General features: G+C 42.5%; 1 pseudogene; it reads right to left on the reverse strand.

Annotated features, from left to right (window-relative positions):
• Window positions 1-23,029: 23,029 nt before the first annotated feature.
• LOC127491541 (large ribosomal subunit protein uL3 pseudogene) lies at window positions 23,030-23,546 on the reverse strand (annotated as a pseudogene).
• Window positions 23,547-24,487: the final 941 nt, after the last annotated feature.

Consider the following 24,487-nt stretch of genomic DNA (forward strand, 5'->3'; position numbering starts at 1 on the left):
CTGTGTTCAACGAAAAAAATCTGATACGTGCAAAGACACAGGGAAATGCCATCCTCAATCAGGAGAAAAATCATTTAATGAAAGTTGACTCTGAGTAGACCCAGACATTGATTTCAGCAGACAAAAACCTCATAGCAGCTACTTAAAATATGTTTAAGCAAATAAGAGGAAATCATACTTAAAGGAAAGTATGATCACTGTTATTCAACAAATATGGGATCTCAAAAGAAAAATAGAAACACACAAAGATAAAACATTGGAGTTGAAAAGTACAATAATTAAAATGTAAAAATCACCATAAAGGTTCAATAGATTTGATATGGTAAAATAAATCTTCAATGAATTTGAAGATAAGTCAACATAAATTATCCAAGCTGGGGAACAGAGAAAAACAACTAAAGAAAATAAACAGAGCTTACACAACCTGGCGGACAATATCAAGTGTGTCAAAGAATGTGTAATGAGTTTCAATAAGATTTATCTCAATTTATCTGAAAATTTCCCACATTTGATTCACAGGCCCAAGAAGGTCAGAAATCCCCAATTATGATAAACAGACAAAGATCCACATCTAGACTTATCATGTTGAACTCTGAAAGCCAAAGCTGAAGAGAAAAATACTGGAAACAGTCAGAGAAAAGAAATTCATAGGAACACAGGAACAACAACACAATTAAGCCTAACTTTTCATCAGCAACAATGGAAACCAGAAGGCAGTGGAAAGAAAAAAAAAGACCATAAAGTAAAAATTTCATATCCAGTAAAACCATCCTTTGAAACTAAATATCACTTTACAATTCTTCTATCTCTCTCTTTTAAAAATTTTATTGTTATTTGTTTAAAAAGCAGAGAGAGAGAGAGAGAGAGAGAGAAAGCTCTTCCAGCTGCTGATTCACTCCCCAAATGGCTGTAATGGCAGGGGCTGGATCAAGCCAAAACCAGGACTCTTGGACCCCAGCAGGGTCTCCACATGGGTGGCGGGAACCGGAATACCTGGGCTGTCTTCAGGGATTAGCACGGAGCTGAACAGGAAGTGGAGCAGTGGGAACTTGAACTTCATATGGGATAACTACCTGGCAGGTGGTGGGTTAATCCATTGGGCCACAATACTGGCCACCTGGAAACTTTTCCTAAGAGAAAAATGTAATAAATTAGATGAATTTCCAGAGAATCATGCTGAGTGAAAAAAAGCCAATCCTAAAAGATTATATATTATAAAGTTTTCTATATAACACTGTTGAAATGACACAAATTATGGGAAGGAAAAGTAGGTTAGCTGTTGTCAAAGGTTAGGTTGTGGGTGGAGATAGGAGGGCAGTGGGCATGGGTATAAACGGACAAGGTGGAGGACGTCCCTGTGTTGGTGAAAATGTTGCTAGTCTTGACTGTATCGTGTCAGCATCCTGGATGTGCTACAGTATTGTAGTGTCTGAAAGTATTACACATTGAGGGGAACTGATGAAGCATACACAGGAGTCACTTTGTATTATTTCTTATAAAATAAGAATAATAAATGGAGTAAATAGAAAGTTTAATTTAAAAAAGATTTGTTTATTTGAAAGTCAGAGAGCAAGTGGGAGAGACAAAGAAATCTTCCATCTGCTGGTTCATTCCCCAGATAGGTGCGACGGCAGCACTGGGCCAAGCCAAAGCCAGGAGCTAGAGGCCAGGGGCCTCATCCAGGTCTCTCTTGCGGGTGGCAGGAGCCCAAACATGTGGACCACCTTCCATTGCTTTTCCCAGTGGAGAGCTGGATCAGAAGTGGAGCAGCCAGGAAATGAACCGGAACCCATATGGGATGCAGGTGTTGCGAACATCAGCTTCACCTGCTATGCCATAATGCTGACCTCTGATAGTTTGATTTTATAAAAATATTTATTTATTTATTTATTTGAAAGGTGGAGTTAGGCACGCACACGCGTATACACACACACACACACACACAGAGAGAGAGAGAGAGAGAGATGCTCCATCCATTGGTTCACTCCTCAACTAGGGAACTTGGAGTTGTAAAGGACAAATGTACTTCTTCTCTTATTCGACTATCTATTCTGTCAGTCATCCATTCACTCATCAATCCATCCATCCCCTCATAACTTATCTTTCAAATTCCAGATGTTGGTCTTGATGGTATGCATTCAAAAGTTATTACTTGAGTCTAGAGGAACCAGAGTCCAGTGGATTAGGAGAGACTCAAATACACTCAGGATCTCCCTGAGTGTATTTTATTTTAAGTTGTGGTAAAAACACATTATGTAACCATTTTGTATATTTTTAAGTTTACATTACAGCGATGTTAAAAATATTCACATTGCTGTGCAGCAGGTCTCTGGAACTTTTTCATCTTTGAAAACTGAAATTCCATGCTCATCAAACACCCCCCAGTCCTTACTAACCATTGTTCTACTTCCTACTTCTGTGTGTTTGCTAACTTTACATATTTCACATGCATGGAATCATACAGTGCTTGTCTTTTTGCAATTGACTTATTTCACTTAGCATAAAATCCTGGAGTTTCATTCATCCTATAGCACGTGACTGGATTGCCTTCTTTTTAAGGCTCTATAATATTCTACTGTGAGAACAAACTACATTTTCCTTATCCATTTATTGTTGATGAATGTTTGGATAACTTCCACCTATTGGCTGTTGTAAGTAATGTCGCCATGAACACGTGTGTGAAAATATATCTTCGAAATCCTGCTTTGGATATATGCCCAGAAGTGGGATTACTGGATTGAATGGTTGCTGTATTTTTAATTTTTTGAGGAAACTCCATCATGTTCTCTATAATGGTTGCAATGTATTACATTATCGCTGAGAGTACACATCCTCACTACCACCTGTTATTTTCTCTTTTTCCAAGCATCCGTTCTAATGAGTATAATGTGCTTTTGATATGCATTTCTCTTATGATTAGTGGTGTTGAGAATCTTCTCAAGCCTGCTGCTCATTTATAGCTCTCTCTGGAGAACTGTCTGTTCACGTCCTCTGTCCCCAGGTGCAGTGGTGCACACCTGTAGTCCCATCTCTGCAGGAGGCTCAGTCAGAAGGATGGTTTGAATCCAGAAATTCTGGTCTGCATTGTGCAGACTGGGAGTCTGCTAAGTTTGGCATCCATATGGTGACTTCACAGGAGTGGGAGATCACCAGTTTCCTTAAGGGAGGGTGAATGCTCTCAGGTTGGAAATAGAGCAAGCTAAGCCCTTTGTCCGTTTTGATATTGGGTTACTTAGGGGATTTTGTTGTTGCTGTTGCAAAGTTGTAGAAGTTTCCTTTATATATAGATATTACCTCCTTATCAGATACATGATTTGTAAATATTTTCTCCTGATGAATAGATTGCCTTTTCACTCTATTGTCACCATTGATGTGCAGAAATATTCACATTTGATGCAGTTTCAGTCATGTATTTTTGCTTTGGTTACCTGTGTTTTTGACCTCTGTAAAAAATAAGAATGGGAAAGGACAGGGAGGAGAAGAAAGGCAGGAGTATGAGTGGGAGGGAGCGAGAGGGAAAAGAAAAATTATATTCCCAAATCTGTATCTGTTAAATACATGAAGTTGTATTCCATAAACAAAATAAAATAATTTTAAAAACTTCAAAAAAATCATTGGTAAATCCTATGTACTGAGGCTTTTTCTCTATGTTCCCATTTATGAGTTTTACGGTTTTAGGTCTTATGCTTTTTGGTCTTAATTCAATTTGAGTTAATTTTTTAAAGGGCAAAAAGTAATAGTCTAACTTCATCCTATTATAAATACTAGTATTCTCAGTATCACTTGTTGAAGGGACTAATTTGTAGTCTTGGCACCCTGGTCAAAAATCATTTAGCCATTTCCAGAAGTGTTCATGTGGGAGGTCTGTGTTTGGTTCCATTGGCATGCATATCTGATTCTTCCAGTACCATGCCACCACAATTACTACTGTCTTACAGAATGTTTGGAAATCAGGAAGTTTGAGGTCTCTAGCTTTATCCTTTTCAAGACTCTTTTGGCTATTTGGGACTCCTAGAGGTCCTCTATAAATTTTAGGAAGTTCCCCCCTATTTATACAAAAATTGTCAGTGGGATTTTGATAAGAATTGCATTGAATCCATAAATTGCATTGGGTAGTATGGACATTTTTAATAGTATTAAGTTGTTATTTCATAAGCAATGGAATATTTTTCCATGTATTTGTATCTTCTTTAACTTTTTTTTGCCAGTGTTTTATAGTTTTAAGTGTATGAGTCTTTTATTTCCTTTTTTACTTATTTTTTCTATTTATATTCCTTTCTTGTATTTTTATTTTTTTATTTTTTATTTTTTAATTTTTTCTTAATTTCTTATACTCTTATTTATTTATTATTTATTTTTATATTTTTTGTTTTTTTAGTTTTATTTCTTTTTTTTCATTTTTTGTATCTTTTTTGCTTCTTTTTTGTTTGTTTGTTTTTTATTGTTTTTCTCTTTTATATGTGAGTCTTTTATTTCCTAACAGGTTTATTTCTAAATATTTAATCCTTTTTGATATATAGTACATAGGATTGGTTTCTAAATTTCCTTTTCAGAGCATTTGTTGTTAGTGTACACAAACACAGTGGTTTCTATGTGTCTATTTTGTTTTCTGTAATTGTGCTGAAGTCTTTAATAGTTTCAAACATTTTTTCATGTTATTTTAAAGGCAGAGAGATAGAGACAGAGAGGTAGACCAAGAGAGATCTTCCATTGTTGGTTCACTTCTGAAATGCCTGCAATAGTCAAGGCTGGGCTAGGTTGAAGCAAGGAGCCAAAAACTCCATCCAGATCTCCCACATGGCTGACAAGAATCCATGTACTTGAGCCATCATATGCTGCCTCTCGGGGTACTCATTGGCAGGAAGCTAGGTCAGAAGCAGAGGAGCCAGGACGCAAACCAGGCACCCCAATATGGGATGTGGGCATCTCGAGTAGCATCTTAACCACTGCACGAAACACCTATTCCTTGAAATAGTTTTACAGGGGTGGTGTTGTGGTATACCAAGGTAAGTATCTGCCTGTGATGCCAGCAACCAATATGGGCATTGATTTGAGACCTAGCTGCTCTAACTCTGATCCAGCTCCCTGCTAATGTGCCTTGGAAAGCAGAAGAAGATGGTCCAAGTGCTTGAGCCCCAGCACCCATGTGGGACACCCAGAAGAAGCTCCAGGCTCCTAGCTTCAACTGGCCTAGCCCTGACCATTGAGGCCATCTGGGGAGTGAACCAGCAGATGGAAGATTCTCTCTCTCCCCTCCTTCTCCTCTTCTTCTTCTTCCTCCTCCTCTCTGTGACTCTGCTTTTCAGATAAATAATAAATCTTCTAAAAATAGTTTTTACAGGTTTTTTTGTGTGAAATCTTTAGGGTTTTCTCCATGTTAGAGCACATATTCTATGAACAGAAGTAAGCTGACTTCTCCTTTCCAACTTAGATGCTTTTAATTTCTTTTTCTTGTCCAATTACTCTAAGAATTTCATTACTGAGTTGAGTAGTAGTGGAAAGAGTGAGCGTTCTAGCCTTGATCCTGATCACAGGGGAAAAGCTTTCAGTCTTTTCCCCATTAAGTATTATGCTAGCTCTGGGATTTTAAATATAGCTTCTATGTTGAGGCAGTTTCCATTTATTTCCAGTTTGCCCAAGGTTTGCATGAGAAAAACGTGTTGAATTTTGCTAAATGCTTTCACTGCATTAATTGAGATGATCATGTGGTTTTTGTTCACTCTGTTAATGTGGTATGCTTCAACAATTTATTTGTTATGTGCTGAAGCATTCTTGGATTTAACGTATAAAATCCACTTGGTCATGGACTGCACTGCTCTTACCATGCTGTTAATTCAGTTCAGTATTATTTTGTTGAGATGTTTTGCATCTATACTCATCAGGGATACTGGTCTGTGGTCTGTGGTGTTCTCATTGTTTCTTTGACTTCTTTTGGAGTCACAGTGATGCTGACATCAAGGAATGAATTTGGAAATGTTCCCTTCTCTTAAATTCTTTAAACTTCAGAGGAGTATTGGCATTGATTCTTCTTTAAATGTTTGTTAAAATTCTCCGATGAAGCCATCAGGTCTTAGCATCTCTTTATTGGAAGCTTTTTTTTTTTTTTTAAGATTCATTTACTTGATTTGAAAATAGGAGTGTCAGAGAAAGGCACACACACACACACGCACACACACATCTTCCATTCAATGGTTTACTCCCTAAGTGCTTCCAACAGCCAAGACAGGAGCCATAAACTATATCCAGGTTTCCCACATGGGCAGCAGGGATCTGAATACTTGAGCCATCATCTGCTGCCTCCAGGCACATTAAAAGGAAGCTGGGGCCGGCGCCGCGGCTCAGTAGGCTAATCCTCCGCCTAGCGGCACCGGCACACCGGGTTCTAGTCCCAGTCAGGGCACTGGATTCTGTCCCGGTCGCCCCTCTTCCAGGCCAGCTCTCTGCTGTGGCCAGGGAGTGCAGTGGAGGATGGCCCAAGTGCTTGGGCCCTGCACCCCATGGGAGACCAGGAGAAGCACCTGGCTCCTGCCTTTGGATCAGTGCGGTGCACCGGCCGTGGCAGCCATTGGAGGGTGAACCAATGGCAAAAGGAAGACCTTTCTCTCTGTCTCTCTCTCTCTCTCACTGTCCATTCTGCCTGTAAAAAAAAGGAAGCTGGAATAGAAACAGAAGCAGGACTCAATACCAGGAACTCTGATATGGGATGTGGCTGTCCCAAGTAGGGACTGAACCCACTAAACCACAATGCCAGCTCCTGTTGGAAGATTTTTGATTACTGCTTCCATCTCCTTAGTAGCTGTAAATCTGTTAGAGTTTTGAATTTCTCCATGACTTCGCTCATTTGTTCCAGGTTATCCATTTGTTGGTGTAAATTGCTTCTATGTGTTACTTGAATCTGCTTTTTTCTCTCCAGCTTTAGCACCAGTCTAAGCTGTTAATCACCTCTTGTCTGAGTTACTCCAGTAGCCTCAGCCTTGCTTTCCCCTCTCCCATTAATCCTTCCTGTTGAGGACAGCATCCTTTTTGAAACATGAATCTGGTTATCCTGTTTCCTCTGCTAAAAACACTTCAATGTTCGACCCACGCTGCGATTAAAAATGAAATGTCTAAGCATGCCCCTGCTTGCTCTGAACACCTCTGCCAGCTTCTCCCGCTTCCATTTAGTCTACTCCGTGTTCCCCGCTCAACGTCTCTAGCCACTCAGATCTTCTTTATGCCTCTGTTCTCACTCCATTCCCTTCTTCCACAGGGCACCGCTCACGCTGCTCCTTACACATAAAGTGCCTTTGAGAAATGTAACTTTACTTATCATTCAGATCTCAGTTTAATTCTCTTTTGTTGTGACAATAAGCTTTTATGTATTTTGAGCCAGTCTCCCGAAAGTTCATGTGTTGCCATCTTAATCCTCAAATGTACCTGTTCATTGATATTTGGAGGTGAGGCATTCGGGACCTAATGAGAGTTGGATGAGATTGTGGGAATCGACCTCTGATAGGATTAGTGGTCTGCTAGGAAGGGGAAGAGAGGTCTTTGCATGCGCCTATGATGCAGCAAGAGGGCCCTCACCAGATGAAGTCCCTGGTCTTGAAAGTCCCAGCCTGCAGAACTGTACAGAATAAACATCTTTTGTTTACAAACTACTCATTCTTAGGTATTCTGTTATAGCAGCAGAAAACAAGCTAAGGTTTTGGCATTTTAGCTCTCCTTGTACACCCTCATGGCACCATGGACCTCTCATTTGCACCACTATCACTGTTAAAATTATATGTATACTTATGTGACTATTTGAATACTTTGTTTCTTCCGTATACCGTAATAATGTGTGTTTTTCCTCACTGCTGAAAATATAACCCCTAATTTCATATTCAATAAATATTTGTTGAGTGACTGAGTGAACACCTATGATATACCAGGTTGCATTTTAGAAAAATGTCAAGGCAATATGTCCCATTCAATATGTTCTTCTTAGTGTGACTTTAATACTTTTCCTGCTGATTGTCCTCCTGGGGTGGGTATCTTCCTTCCATGTGTAATCTATAGGTGATACTATGTGACTTCTAGAACCAGGCCATAAGAGGCTTGTGCCTGGTCCTTTTGAGACTCCTGTTCTTGGAACTCATATATCATGTTATGTATGGAAACCCACAAGATAAGAGACAGACCTCCATTCCACAGCATGGTTAAGCTGCCAGCAGTAGTGTGAGCCATGTTGAAAATGGACCCTCCTGGCCGGCACTGTGGCTCACTTGGTTAATCTTCCACCTGCGGTGCTGGCATCCCATATGGGCGCCAGGTTCTAGTCCCAGTTGCTCCTCTTCCAGTCCAGCTCTCTGCTGTGGCCCAGGAGGGTAGTAGAGGATGGCCCAAGTGCTTGGGCCCATGCACTTGCATGGGATATCAGGAGGAAGTACCTGGCTCTTGGCTTTGGATGGGCGCAGTGCCAGCCATGGTGGCCATTTTGGGGGGGTGAACCATTGGAAGGAATACCTTCTCCCAGCTGAGCCACTTCAACTAGTACTGTGTGGAACAGTTATGAGCCATTTCTGCAAAGGCCAGCCCCTCCACCCAAAGAAATTGCTAATATTAAAGCTGCAAAGCTTTGAGGGTTTGTTTCACAGCAAGAGAGAAAGAGAACATCAAATAAAGGAGATTAATACTTAAATGACAAAATATCCATACTAGGTTGTCAAGATCACTAAATCAAATTGAATATTTGGTCACTCTCAAAATGCTTTTCAATCAAACACTTCAATAATTGAATCCAGGGGAATCAACCATCAAAACAGTACATCAAAGAGGCATAAAGGAATTTTATTAAAATAAAGAACTGAGGCCTTTCTCTTTTTGTATCACAACTCTTTGTTTTACTTCTGCCTGCTGCCTTGTTCTTCTTCAGTATCTTCTTTCCTGTTTTTATTTCCCACTTTTAAGTTATTTAAAGCATTAAATTGCCTCCTTCTAATCTTGATGATCAAGGGTTCAGACTGATAATAATTTTGTGATTGGCAAAAAGCAGTGTAAAAGACTTACAGGGATAATAGAAATAACCAAAGGAATTTTCAATGATATCACTTCTGAGCCAAAGTGCCTGAAATGGTGTAGGTTGCTGATTTTGTTTTTGCGTATTTTATAGCATGTGTCTTACTGGATTTATACAAATTGAGGACCTTCAGAACTGACTGCACAATGGTTGCTGAGTAAGTTGGCAAGTTTTTAAGGTAGTAGTGGGGGTTATATACCTAATCTCTCCCTGGAGTACACCTTGATAAGCAGTGCTGCAGTCTCCCCATCAAAGTTCAGTATCTGCTGACAAGATGCAAATAAACACAGTGCATTGTGAATGGCGAGTGCCAGACTTTGAGTTGAGCTGCCTGGGTTTAAATCCTGGCTTATCCTTTTTAGTATAGTCACTGTGGCCAAGTTACTTTCCAAGGCTCAGTCTCCTTCATTGTACAATGTGCACAAAATGGTGGCACATCTTGGGGACTGCTAAAAAGATTAAAAGAGACAATGCAAAGGACAGCATTGTGGCACAGTGGGCTAAGCTGCTGCCTGGGATGCCAGCATCCCACATCAGAGTGTTGGTTCAATTTCCTGTTGCTCTGACCCAGCTTCCTACTAATGTACCTGGGAAGGCAGTGGAAGATAGTCCTAGTACTTAATCCTCGGCCATCCATGTGGGAAACCTGATGGAGTTCTAGACTCCTAGCTTTGGCCTGACCCAAACGTGGCCATTGAAGCTATTTAGGGAGTAAAGCAGATGGAAGATCTCTCTCTCTCTCTCTCTCTCTCTCTCTCTCAGTACATGTGTATGTGTGTTACTCTACCTTGAAAATAAATTTTTTAAAAGACAGACAAAGAAATAATGCACATGAAGCATCGAGTAGGTACTCAGCCATAAAGTGCTCAAGAGATACCCACTCCGATGTTCTATCCATCTTATGACTCATTGCTTCCACTTTCATTCTATGTGGCAATATCTCTGTGATCTTTTTAAAGAAATGCTATGTGTGAAGCAACTGTGAAGGAACTCATTCATTTATAATTTTAAGACTATTTTTTTTTTTTTTTTTGACAGGCAGAGTGGACAGTGAGAGAGAGAGACAGAGAGAAAGGTCTTCCTTTTGCCGTTGGTTCACCCTCCAATGGCCGCCGCGGCCGGCGCGCTGCGGCCGGCGCACCGCGCTGATCCGATGGCAGGAGCCAGGAGCCAGGTGCTTTTCCTGGTCTCCCATGGGGTGCAGGGCCCAAGCACCTGGGCCACCCTCCACTGCACTCCCTGGCCACAGCAGAGGGCTGGCCTGGAAGAGGGGCAACCGGGACAGAATCCGGCGCCCCGACCGGGACTAGAACCCGGTGTGCCGGCGCCGCTAGGCGGAGGATTAGCCTAGTGAGCCGCGGCGCCGGCCTAATTTTAAGACTATTAAAATTATATTAAATCAGTTATTAAAGCCTCCATTACTTTTTTTTTTTTGACAGGTTTTTTTTGATAGACAATGAGAGAAAAAGACAGAGAGAAGGGTCTTCCTTCCGTTGATTCATAGCCCCCCTCCAAATGGCTGCTACAGCAGGCATGCTGCGCTGATCCGAAGCCAGGAGCCAGGTGCTTCCTCCTGGTCTCCCATGGGGTTCAGGGCCCAAGCACTTGGGCCATCCTCCACTGCCTTCCCGGGCCACAGCAGAGAGCTGGACTGGAAGAGGAGCAACCGGGACAGAATTCAGTACCCCAACCGGGACTAGAACCCCGGGGTACCAGTGCCGCATAGAGGATTAGCCTAGTGAGCCGTGACGCCAGCCAAAGCATCCATTACTTTTATCATTTCTGTGATTGTCTTCATGTTTGTTGCAGTTTTGTTGCCAAGTTTCCAAAACAATGCTAAATCTCTGTTCACTCTAGTGACTTGGGGAACAATATGTCACTTAGCAAATTAATTACACAGTACACTGAATAATACCATCATATTTTCAACAAATTCCCATAAATTCATAATTTACTTCCAGGGAATCATTTAATAAGTGCCAGGTAAATTTAGATAAACAAGTATTTAAATATGATCATGAGAATGATTTCCCAGTGAGGTTAAAGGGAGAATAATATATTATATTTTCTTTTTCAATGACTATATATACATGGTGCAATAGAATTTCACTATATTAAATCATAACATAATATATGGTTATGGATGGCTAAATATAAAATTATATTAAGACAACTGGAGGTTCAAAATCAACTGTGTTGGCAAATCAAGTACCTTTGAGTCATACACATTCTTTTTTTTTTAAGTTTTTTGTTTTAATTTTTTGACAGAGTTATAGACAGAGAGAGAGACAGAGAGAGAGACAGAGAGAAAGGTCTTCCTTCCATTGGTTCACCCCCTAAATGGCCTTTATGGCCGGCACACTGTGCCAATCCGAAGCCAGGAGCCAGGAGCCACTTCCTGGTCTCCCATGCGGGTGCAGGGCCCAAACACTTGGGCCATCCTCCACTGCCCTCCCAGGCCACAGCAGAGAGCTGGCCTGGAAGAGGAGCAACCAGGACTAGAACCCGGTGCCCATATGGGATGCTGGCACTGCAGGTGGAGGATTAACCAAATGAGCCACAGCGCCGGCCCCAGAGTCAGACACATTCTTCACAAAAGGACATTCTCCTCAACTCCACTACCGGATTCACTACCTGATTCAGAATTTGCACCACAATTTCAGTATTAGAGAATCATGTTTCTATATTAAAGTGAATGTATCAAATTAATTATTTTGTTTTTTTAAAGAAGTGGATTTTTAATGAATTGATTTTTTAAAGATTTTTATTTTATTTATTTGAAAGACAGAATTACAGACAGGTGGAGACAGAGAGAGAAAGAGAGAGATCTTCCACCCACTGGTTCACTCCCCAAATGGCCGCAATACCTGGGTTGGGCCAGACCTAAGCCAGGAGCTTCTTCCAGGTCTCCCACGTGAGTGCAAGCGCCCAAGGACTTGGGCCATCCTATGTTGCTTTTCCAGGCACATTAGCAGGGAATTGGATTGGAAGTAGAGCAGCTGGGATTCCAAGTGTGCCCATGTGGGATATTGGTACTGCAGGCTGGGGCTTTAACCTGCTGTGTCACAGCATGAGCCCCAAATTAATTATTTTTATCACATGATATGAACCTATTAAAATTATAGTTTTATTACACATATGTTTTTATAACATGGGACTTAAATAACAAGCAGGACGTTGATAATGATAAGCTGTATAATAACAGTCTGAGCGCCTCATAGTGTTGTAAGAGCTTCACACAAATGAGCCTATTGAATCTTTATATTAGTTCCATGAAGGAGATAAGATTCCTATTCCCATTTTACTGATGAGGAGGTTTAGATGGGTGAAATGATTTTCCCAAGTCACACAGGTTTCAGACTCAAAAACCTGACATTTTTAACATGTTTCTACTTAGCTTCTATGCATACTTAATCATAGTGCTGTTGATAAGTTGAACTACATCAAAACGTAGACATTCTATTCTTCAGAATGCATTAATAAGAAAATAAAAACAATGTTTGAAAGAAGATATTTGCAATATCTACATCTGACAAAGGAGGCATCAGTATATTTTTTGTGAAACAATACAATTAAAAGATGTTTATTTTGGTGCCAAAAGTTATTGAAATCCATGCATAGTTTTTCTTTTTTAAAAAAGATTAATTAATTTATTTTAAAGACAGAGTTTACAGAGAGAGAGGGAGAGACAGAGGGATATCCATCCGATATTTCACTCCCCAAATGGCCGCAACAGCTGGAGCTGGGCCCTTCCAAAGCCAGGAGCCAGGAGCTTCCTCTGGATCCCCGACGTGGGTGCAAGGGCACAAAGACTTGGGTCATCTTCTGCTGCTTTCCCAGGCACATGAGTAGGAAGCTGCATTGGAAGTGGAACAGTTTGGACTCAAACCGTTGCCCATATGTGATGCCAGCGTCACAGGTGGCGGCTTCACCTGCCATGCCATGACACCGGGCCCTAGTTTTTTTTTAATACACACATTGTGGTGAACTTTATGAAGATATTTGTGCTCACCAGCATATGTTGTTTTTTGTCATTTTGATGGTTTCCATTCTAACTGGGGCAGAATGATACCTTATTGTGATTTTGATTTGTATTTCCTTAATGATTAGTGATTTTGCACACTTTTATATACTTCTTGTACATTTTTATGTCTTCTGAGAAATTCCATGCAGATCATTTTTCTGTTTTGAAACATGGGTTATTTGTTTGTTTTTGTTGTTGGGTTGTTTGAGTTCCTTATAATCACATGCTATGGAAATCTATCTCTTATAAGAGGAATAGTTTGAAAATATTTTCTCCCATTCTCTAAGTTGTCTCTCTCTCTCTCTCTTTTTTTTTTTTTTTTTTTTTTTTTTTGGACAGGCAGAGTGGACAGTGAGAGAGAGAGAGAGAGAGAGAGAGAGAGAAAGGTCTTCCTTAGGCCGGCGCCGCGGCTCACTAGGCTAATCCTCCGCCTAGCGGCGCCGGCACACCGGGTTCTAGTCCCGGTCGGGGCGCCGGATTCTGTCCCGGTTGCCCCTCTTCCAGGCCAGCCCTCTGCTGTGGCCAGGGAGTGCAGTGGAGGATGGCCCAGGTGCTTGGGCCCTGCACCCCATGGGAGACCAGGAAAAGCACCTGGCTCCTGGCTCCTGCCATCGGATCGGCGCGGTGCGCCGGCCACAGCGCGCCGGCCGCGGCGGCCATTGGAGGGTGAACCAACGGCAAAAGGAAGACCTTTCTCTCTGTCTCTCTCTCTCACTGTCCACTCTGCCTGTCAAAAATAAAAAAATAAAAAATAAAAAAAAAATAAAAAAAAATAAAAAAAAAGAAAGGTCTTCCTTTTTCCATTGATTCACCCTCCAATGGCCTCTGCGGAAGGCACGCTGCGGCAGGCACGCTGCAGCCAGCGCACCATGCTGATCCGAAGCAAGGAGCCAGGTGCCTCTACTGGTCTCCCTTGTGGGTGCAGGGCCCAAGCACCTGGGCTATCCTCCACTGCACTCCCTGGCCACAGCAGAGAGCTGGCCTGGAAGAGGGGCAACCAGGACAGAATCCGGCACCCCAACCGGGACTAGAACCTGAGGTGCCGGCGCTGCAGGCGGAGGATTAGCGTATTGAGCCACGGCGCCGGCTTAAGTCGTCTCTTAATTCTGTTGGTTGCTTCCTTTCCTTCCTATGCACACATTTTTAGTTTGATAAAATTCCATTATTTAATTTTTCTTTTGTTGCTATGGTTTTGTGGTCATTTCCAAAATATCTTCACCCAGATGAATGTCCCTAAGTGTTTCTCCAATGTCTTCTTCTATGTTACAGTCTTACACTTAAGTCTGATCCATTGTGAGTTGATTTTTGCATATGGTGAGATATAGGTATGGAGACTTCATTTTTTCTGTGTATGAATATCATGCTTGCCCAGCATTGGTTGTTGAGGACTCTGTCCTTTCTTTAATGTGTGTTTTGGTGCCTTTGTTGAATATCAGCTGGTTGTAAATATAAGGATTTACTTCTGGGATCTCTAATCTGTTTCACTAGTCTACACACTTGTTTTTATATTGGTACCACGCTCTTTTGGTTATTATAGGTTTGTAGCACTTTTGAAGTCCAGTATTTGATCCCTCCCTAGTTCTGTGAAGAACATCATTGGTATTTTGATAGGGATACCATTGAATATGTATATCACTTTGAGTAATATGAACATTTTAACAATATTCATTCTTCCAAACCACAAAGATGTGGTATCTTTTCATTTTTTGTGTATCCCCTTCAATTACTTTCATTAGTCTTATATAGGTTCCATTGTAGAGTTCTTTTATTTCATTGATGAAATTTATCTCTTGGGGCCAGCACAGTGGTGTGGCAGGAAAAGCCACCGCCTGCAGTGCCAGCATCCCATATGGGTGCCAGTTCGAGTACTGGCTGCTCCATTTTTGATCCAGCTCTCTGTTATGGCCTAGGAAAGCAATAGAAGATGGACCAAGTCCTTGGGTCCCTGCACCCACATGGGAGACCTAAAAGAAGCTCCTGGATCCTGGCTTCAGATAGGCACAGCTCCAACCATTGCGTTCATCTGGGGAGTGAACCAGCAGATGGAAGACCTCTCTCTCTCTCTCTCTCTCTCTCTCTCTCTCTCTGCCTCTCCTCCCTCTGTGTAGCTCTGGCTTTCAAATAAATAAATAAATCTTTTTTAAAAAAATTTATCTCAAAGTATTTTTGCATCTATTTTAAATGAAACCATTTTCTTTTTCAGCTACTTCATTACTGGTTTTTATAGAAATGTTGTTGGTTTTTGTATGCCAATCTTGTATCCCACAACCTTACTGGATTCATTTATTATTTCTAACATTTTTCGATGGATTTTTAGGTTTTTTTAATTTTTGTTTATTTATTTTTTTGACAGGCAGAGTGGACAGTGAGAGAGAGAGACAGAGAGAAAGGTCTTCCTTTGCCATTGGTTCACCCTCCAATGGCTGCCGCGGCCGGCGCACTGCACTGATCCTATGGCAGGAGCCAGGTACTTATCCTGGTCTCCCATGGGGTGCAAGGCCCAAGGACTTGGGCCATCCTCCACTGCACTCCTTGGCCACAGTAGAGAGCTGGCCTAGAAGAGGGGCAACCAGGACAGAATCCGTCGCCCCGACCGGGACTATAACCCGGTGTGCCGGCGCTGCAAGGTGGAGGATTAGCCTAGTGAGCTGCGGCGCTGGCTGAATTTTTAGGTTTTTCAAAATATAAGATTATGTCATCAGTAACTAGTTTTAGTTTGACTTCCTCTTTTACTACCTATACGTGCTTTATTTCTTTGTCTTGCCCAATTGCTCTGGCTAGGACATCCAGTGCCATGTTGAATAAGAGTAGGGAAGGCAAACATTCTTTTTTAAAAAATTGTTTATTTGAAAGGCAGAATTACAGAGAGGGAGAGACAGAGACAGAGAGAGATCTTCCATGCACTGGTTCACTCCCCAAATGGCTGCAATAGCTGGGTACGGTAAGGAAGAAGCCAGGAGCCAGGAGCTTCTTCCAGCTCTCCCACATAGGTATAGGGACCCAAGGACTTGGGCCATCTTCTGCTTCTTTCCCTGGGCACATAAGCAGGGAGCTGAATTGGAAGTGGAACAGCTGGGACACGAACCAGTGTCTATATGGGATGCTGGCGTCAGAAGCAGACACTTTACCCACTGTTCCACAATGCCTGCCCCAAGCATTCTTGTCTTATATATTACATCTTTGACTTTTGATAGCTTGATTCAAATATGCTTTAAAGAAGACCTCTTTGAGTTGAGTCTAATAGGAATTTTTTGAGACTCATAGATTTGAATATATATATATCGTCCCAAGATGTGGAAGATTTCAGTTGCTACTTCATTAAATAGGCTTTATTTCTCTTTGTTTCTTCTCCCTCTGAAATTCCCATAATGCCACAATTTTGTCACTTAATGACCTATAGGTCCTGTGGGCTTTCCTCAATCTTTTTCATTATTTTTTCTTTTTCTTTTTCTTCCTCTCTGACTGGGGGTTAATCCAAAGCCATGTCCTCAAGTTCAAAAATCACTCCTTCTTCTTGATCAAATCTATTGTTGTGGTTCTCAATGGTATTTTTTATTTCTGTCATTGAATTATTCTCCTGTAAGATTTGTTTGGTTTATTTTTATGGTTTCTATCTCTTTGTTAAGTTTCTCATTCAGATCATGAATTATCTTCCTGATTTCTTTGAATTGCTCATCTGTATTCTTTTGTTATCTCACTGAGCTTCCTAAATTCCTTTTCAGGCATTTTGTAAATATTCTTTTCTTTAGGGTATGTTACTGGAAAGTTACCATGGTCCCTCAAGGGGACCATGTTTCCATGCTTTTTATTATTTTTGGTGCCCTCACATTGATGTCTGTGCATCTAATGCTACAGTCAGCTTTTCAAATTTTATGAAGCTTTTTTTTTTTAATAGGGAAAAGCATTTTCTTGTGGTCAGTTGCTAGGGTATCAGTTGTGTGTGGTGTGTTAGGTTTATTTCTGGGTAGCCCCACTGTGTGGTCTCTGCAATTTCTTCATTTGTAATCCTTGTCAGTGATGTCTGTGCAGGCATCAGTGTCCTATAACGCAGGTGTTTACTTTATAACATGGTGCTATTTGCTGCAGGGTGGGCCACCACCTTGCTGGCTGGCAGGAGGCTGGGTTCAAGTGTATATGGATACTGCAGGCTGACCAGTTATGCTAAAGGCTCAGTAGGGGGCAAGGCCACTGGCTGGCTAAATGCTGAGTTTGAATAAGTTATATACAGGCACAGAGGGCTGGCTGGCTGTGTGGTGGGCTCACGTGGGGATGGGGCTATTATCTGAACGTCTGTTGGCCCAGGATCCAACATGTGTCAGTACTAACAGCTGCCCAGCTGTGCAGTGAGCTCACTGAGGGCACGAGACCATTACGTGGGTGGCTGACAGCCCAGGAACACATGCATATGGGTGCTATAGGCTGGCCAACTGAGTAGTGGGCTCACCAGAGGTCTAGGAGAATGCTGCCAGGCTCAGGTGCATGCCTGCCCTGCAGGTTGGCTGACTGTCAGGCTGAATACACACACACAGCTGTATGTTAATTTCCTTTACACATAGGTCTGTCTGTTCTCGAAGGGATTGGTCACCATATGGATTTTGAAACTGCAATCTTGGCCTTTTGGCTGGGTCTAGGCTCTGAGTATCCAGGGTCATGGCACTGTAACCCAGGTAAACATAATGGGGTGTTGGTGGGGTCTAACAACGGAGATAATTCGTGGTTACTAGTCCCTAGAAAGGATGTACTCCATGAGTGGGTCGGTTTCAAGCTGGCAAGCCTTTCCTGCCTAGATTATGTGCAGGTGGTATGTAACATGGACTCCTACTCAAGTAATACAGCTGCATGGACTCCTGGCAGCTTTCCAGACTGTGTTCAAGGCTTGTGATGGCTAAAGGAATCTCCTATGCAGTTGTGTTCAGTGGCAGTGGGACTCCTGGGGGTCTCTCACTTACCTTTCTCCCATAAGGAGAAGCAAATTTTCTTTTCTTGTCTCTGAGCTGATATACATGGAGAAGACAGTGTGAGTAGCAGTGTCCCTTGCTGTATCTATGGTGCTATCGTGAGTTCTTGAGCTCCGCTGAGATTATGTCATTTCCTTGCCCAGTGTAATTCACCAGTCATTGCAGTCCAAATATACGTGTTTATTCTTTGCTGGGTCCCTTTTTAGTGTGTGTGTTGGGAAGGACAATAGGCAACTAAGGCAGTCATCTTGGTGACATCACTGTGTCTGCCCGCCTGACTACTTCTCTTGCTGGGGATTGTCATCTCACATCATTGTTGTTGATCTGAGCCCTTTGCTAGATGCTGCCCAATATCCTATTGCTTAAACACATGACATGTTTAGACCCTTTATGTAACTCAGTTAGTAAATCATAGGCAGAATAGAGACTAATTCCATCCAGCCTTGTCTCTCAGAATTTGCCACTCATGATTGAGATTGGGGTTGAGATCCAGGCAGAAACATGATAAAGCCTTGAGAACACTGGACAGAGGCTAGCGAATTGGTCTTTGGATAGAATTTCCAAGTACTTATTTAGAAATAAAATATACCCAATCAGGAATGGAAATAGAAGTAGAATAAAGTGACTGACAATTGCAAATGTAAGAACTCTAATTATTGCATGGTTTTCAAAAATGGCTTGAAGCATCTATGACCATGGACCATAATTAATATTTTTCTTATAATACCTTTAGTGTTTCATGTGTGCTAAGCACTGTGTTCAGTGCTTCTACATATATTATTTCATTTAATCCTCACCACTGCCCTACAGGAAGTACTATTTTTACAGTTCTCTACATTTTACAGATGAAAAACTTAAAGTTTAGAAATATTAAGTAACTCACCCAAGATCCCCCAGCAAATGAGTGACAGTGCTGAGATTGGAACATAGGTATATCTGTTCCCACACTCCTTTTTCTTAACCAATGTACTACTCTACCTATTTATTGTACAATATATAAGCGTATGTTGATTGGAGATGGGGGGATAGCCTACGTATGAAAATTGATATGAGATGTCTTATAATAATAAAGCATCATAAAGATGAAACAAAATTCAGAAATGAAACTACACACAATGCTATTCAGGTTTAAAATGTTGATACCATCACTAAAACCAAACATATGTCATATTGTTTTATTTTCATAAGATCTGAATGCATCGCACATTCATCAAAGATGTCTCTACCCTCTTAACATTCATCAGCATGTTATTTGTTTAGAAACTCTAGGTTGTTGTATGTGTTAACTGAGACTAATTTATAAACATTATGGATTTTGCACATCGTCTGGGACCATTCTTTTCTATTTAGTGCCAGGACTAGGAGGGAAAAAAAGGAGACTTGGAGGCTAGAGGCTCATTTTCCTGTATTACTGTTGCCATGACAACTCTAGGCTCTTCTCTCATGAGCTGTAACTATCATTCCAAAAAATAGTAAGTTTTGCATTTTTACTTTCTATCATAATTTTTGGTGTTTTATTTCTTAGGATCATGGCCCAAGAAACTACATGGTGTGAATAATCATCTTAGTTGATTTCAAATCATATTCATTGGTTTGTGTAATTCTAATTTTTTTCAAAGACATTAAAATAATTACTGTGCTTTCAATTTAAATTTATGATGTGTTATGGTTGAACTGGTCATAAATGTTGGCTGGTTCTGAAATATTATGGCAAAATCAATAGACTGCTGAATGAATGACCAGAATCAAGCTTTCCTGCCTAGTGAGGCAGACTGTGGAGGGGAAGGTTGCCTATCTGAACAACAGGGTAAATAGTTGGATGTATAATGTGGCTGAAGGAACTAGAAGTCTGCTTACCTCACCTTACCCAAACATCTCTCTCCTGCTACTTGTGAGACACAGTGCCTGAATTGCCACTACTTGAGATTTATTACTGTAGGTCTTGAAAGGTTTTATTTAAATTTTTTTACTGGGGGCTAACAGTGTGGCTCAGTGAGCTAAGCTACCACCTATAATGCTGGCATCCCACACTAGTGCACTGGTTTGAGTCCCAGTGTCTCCAGTTCTCATCCAACTCCCTGCTAATGTGCCTGGGAAGGTAGCAGAGGAGGAACCAAGCAGTTGGGTCCCAACCACTCATGTGGGAGACCCAGATGGAGCTCTGGGTTCCTGGTTTCAGCCTGGACCAGACATGGCTGTTATGGACATTGGAGGGTGAACCAGCAAATTGAAGATGGAAGATATTCTCTCTCTCTCTCTCTCTCTCTCTCAATTAAGTTCATGAATCTTTAAAAATGATTTTGGTGTAAACTGAAGGATAGATTTTTAGAAGCACATAATCCATAAATAAACAATTATGATAATTAAATGAACACCTGACATCTGAGAAACAACAATGCCATTTAAAAGTTAAAGCATTGGCTGGCGCCGCGGCTCACTAGGCTAATCCTCCACCTTGCGGCACCGGCACACCGGGTTCTAGTCCCGGTCGGGGCACCGGATTCTGTCCTGGTTGCCCCTCTTCCAGGCCAGCTCTCTGCTGTGGCCAGGGAGTGCAGTGGAGGATGGCCCAAGTACTTTGGCCCTGCACCCCATGGGAGACCAAGAGAAGTACCTGGCTCCTGCCATCAGATCAGCGCAGTGCGCCGGCCGCAGCACGCCGGCCGCGGCGGCCATTGGAGGGTGAAACAATGGCAAAGGAAGACCTTGCTCTCTGTCTCTCTCACTGTCCACCCTGCCTGTCAAAAAAAAAAAAAAGTTAAAACGTTGACAGCATTCTCAAAAACCTCCATACATTCCATCCAGTGTACAGCACCGTCCCTCTTTACTCCAAATATTTACAGGAACAACCTCGTTTCTTTGCTTTCTGGTTTTTCCCACTATGATATATTCTCAAACAATACAATTATATTTTTGCCAATTTAAAACTGTATATAGATGGAAACACAATGTAGGTATTCTCTTAATGTCTTACTTCTTTGGCTCAACAATGTATATTTACAAGATTCATTTATACTATAGCATTTACCTATAGTTAGTTCATTGTCATTGGTATGTATATTTCCTTGCACTCCACATGGTTATTCTGATTCAGTCTTTTGTTATAAGTCACATTTTGATTGATTTTTGATTGTTAATACAATTTCAGTTTCTTGCATTTCACAACTATTTTCATATGTTGAGACCAGCCTCCATCTTTCCTTTCTCCTACTATCTTTACTGAGTTTTGGAATTGAGGATATGCTTATCTCATACAAGGAGTTGGGAAAAATTTCCTCTCTGTTCAATGAAAGAGTTTCTACCAGATTGATTTCATCATTGAATGTTTGATGGAATTTTCTGGCAAAGGACTTCATTTTTCTCCCTATAACCCTGAGATTGATGAAGCAAAGCTCAAGTTCCCTGTTCTCTTTCCCATTATTGGAAAATGTCCTCAGGACAGCATTGGTACTTAGTTTTCAATCCTTTCCTTATCTCTCTAGGATCAGACTTTCTCTCAAAATTTGGTCAAATTCTTCAATGTTTAAAAGTAAATTTTTGGGCCGGTGCCATGGCTCACTAGGCTAATCCTCCGCCTTGTAGCGCCGGCACACCGGGTTCTAGTCCCGGTCAGGGCGCCGGATTCTATCCAGGTTGCCCCTCTTCCAGGCCAGCTCTCTGCTGTGGCCAGGGAGTGCAGTGGAAGATGGCCCAAGTGCTTGGGCCCTGCACCCGCATGGGAGACCAGGAGAAGCACCTGGCTCCTGCCTTCGGATCAGCGCAGTGCGCTGGCTGCAGCGCACCGGCCGCGGCGGCCATTGGAGGGTGAATCAACGGCAAAGGAAGACCTTTCTCTCTGTCTCTCTCTCTGTTTACTCTGCCTGTCAAAAAAAAAAAAAGGTAAATTTTTAATATTTTTATTTGCTTTTGTTTGCTTTCAAGTCTAAGGAAAGCAGGTCTGAATAAGTAATGCAAATATTTTTAGAAGGGAAAACTCTGGGGCCGACACTATGGCGCAGTAGGTTAATCCTCCCCCTGTGGCACCGGCATCCCATATGGGCGCAGGTCCTAATCCCAGTTGCTCCTTTTCCAATCCAGCTCTCTGCTGTGGCCTGGGAAAGCAATAGAAGATGGCCCAAGTGCCTAGGCCCCTGCACCTGCATGGGAGACCAGGAGGAAGCTCCTGGCTCCTGGCTTCGGATCGTCGTAGCTCTGGCCGTTGTGGCCATTTGGGAGTGAACCAATGGAAGGAAGACCTTTCTCTCTGTCTCTCCCTCTCACTGTCTGTAACTCTACCTCTCAAATAAATAAATAAATAAAAACTTTAGAAAAAAGAAGAGAAAACTCTAACTACCTGTATTGATGCATTTGCTTGCCCCATGCTCCTGGTGTGTTCCAGAACTGTGAACTACAACTGCTGGGACAAGCATACAGGATGAAGAACAGAAGGCTATGGCCCTGGGACAGAAAGGAAACACACAAGGGAAGTGACTGACCTCCTGAGCCCTACCAGCTCTATCTTCTGCCGGGCACATATTGCCACTCTCCTGTGACCTGCCTGGATCACTATTCTGTCCTGAGTCCAAAATCGCTTCAGTCTGTGATGTCATCTGCCGATTGTTTCTTGCTCCCCCTCTGCTCTAGCCTCAGGGTCACCAGCAGCCAGCCCTGATCCCAGCATCTCCCACCTTTTGTCTCCAGTCCTTCTCACTTAATTAGGCTTTGGAAACCATGAGACCACCCAGTCTTTGAACCGCAGAGATTTCGCTTCAAAAGGAGTAAGTCCTTGTCCGGATTCGGGTGACGCAGCCTGATGTGTCATCACACAGTGATATGAATATAGCAGACCACCCCAGAAACCACTCTGTGCTTTGAAGAAGGAAACAGGCTGTCTGAATCAAGTTAAATTTTCTGTATTATCAAGACCACTTCCTCCCTTAGAAATTTCCTTGTACCCCATCATCACGTCTTCTTATCCTCACTGAAAAATGACTTTCATTGAGTGCCCGCTATCTGCACCATCTGTCCCTAACGTTCACCTCCTTCTTCCTTTGCAATCTGTCTTAAATGGCTTCATGAATTTGGTCCTTTCCTCCACAGTCTGGAAGTGGCCATGGCCAAACTTGTAGGTAGTGTCAATGAGCTTAAGGCCAATTTCCTGGGTCTGCACCAGTAAGGACGTGTGGACGTTGAGCACTTACTTCTTGGCTCCACCACACAGCATGACAAAGCCATTAGCCACCTCATTGTAATGGACAGAGCCACCCAGAGGACTGATGCTCTTATCAACAGATCATAATTGGTGGAGGCATTTCTCTTGATTAGTTTACTATCGTTGATAAGGACACCCTAACCAATCTTGTTGCTCTTGTTGTTGATTTCAGTGCAGGTGATTGTAGTCTTTCTGCCCAGCCCACACCACAAAGAAAGCCAATAAGCAGGATGCCACACGATAGTACAAGACATTTTGTACAGCTGTTAGTGTAACTTGCGGGGGAATTTTCCTTGTGTGCCACTGGCTGGTGACCTTGGTAGCCTTTGCCATTGGTCACCCTTTGCCATTGGTCACCCCTCTGGGTGTAGACACTGATGCAGACACTTCTTCATGCTGCTCAAAGTCCTTATGCAGATCCTTCTTGCCGATGTCATCCTGCCACTCCTGCCACTATTTGGCGATTAGATTTATACCAATTCTTGCAGGTGTGCCTTTTGCATGCTGCTGATCTGCCCAGTGGTTTTGAGGCTCTGGAAACCTGTAGGAGCTTTCACATTGTCCCTGATGCTCACAGCCGCCGTGGTGCTGTCTCCACAATGTTCCAAGTCTTCAAGACTTCCTTCTTGCTCTCCTGGACCCTGGCCTAACAATGTCCCACACTATATGTGTTGTGCTGGCTTGTAGCCCAGGAAAGCAGTGTGGGGGATGGGTTTAGAAGAGTGATCCTGGCCGGCGCCGCAGCACAATAGGCTAATCCTCCACCTAGCGGTGCCGGCACACTGGGTTCTAGTCCCGGTCGGGGCGCCAGATTCTGCCCCTCTTCCAGGCCAGCGCTCTGCTGTGGCCCGGGAAGGCAGTGGAGGATGGCCCAAGTGTTTGGGCCCTGCACCCCATGGGAGACCAGGAGAAGCACCTGGCTCCTGCCTTCGGATCAGCGTGGTGCGCCAGCCGCAGCGTGCTGGCCGTGGCGGCCATTGGAGGGTGAACCAACAGCAAAAGGAAGACCTTTCTGTCTCTCTCTCTCACTATCCACTCTGCCTGTCAAGAAGAAGAAGAAGAAGAAGAAGAAGAAGAAGAAGAAGAAGAAGAAGAAGAAGAAGAAGAAGAAGAAGAAGAAGAAGAAGAAGAAGAAGAAGAAGAAGAAGAAGAAGAAGAAGAAGAAGGAGAAGAAGAGGAGTGATCCCTGGGGAAGCTCTTCACCTTCCTGCCATGCCCAACACTGCACTTCCACGGCAAGAAGGCCTGGAACCCATGTCTGGGAGCAGAGAACT

Source organism: Oryctolagus cuniculus, chromosome 3 (assembly GCF_964237555.1).
Source record: "Oryctolagus cuniculus chromosome 3, mOryCun1.1, whole genome shotgun sequence".
Lineage (NCBI taxonomy): Eukaryota > Metazoa > Chordata > Mammalia > Lagomorpha > Leporidae > Oryctolagus > Oryctolagus cuniculus.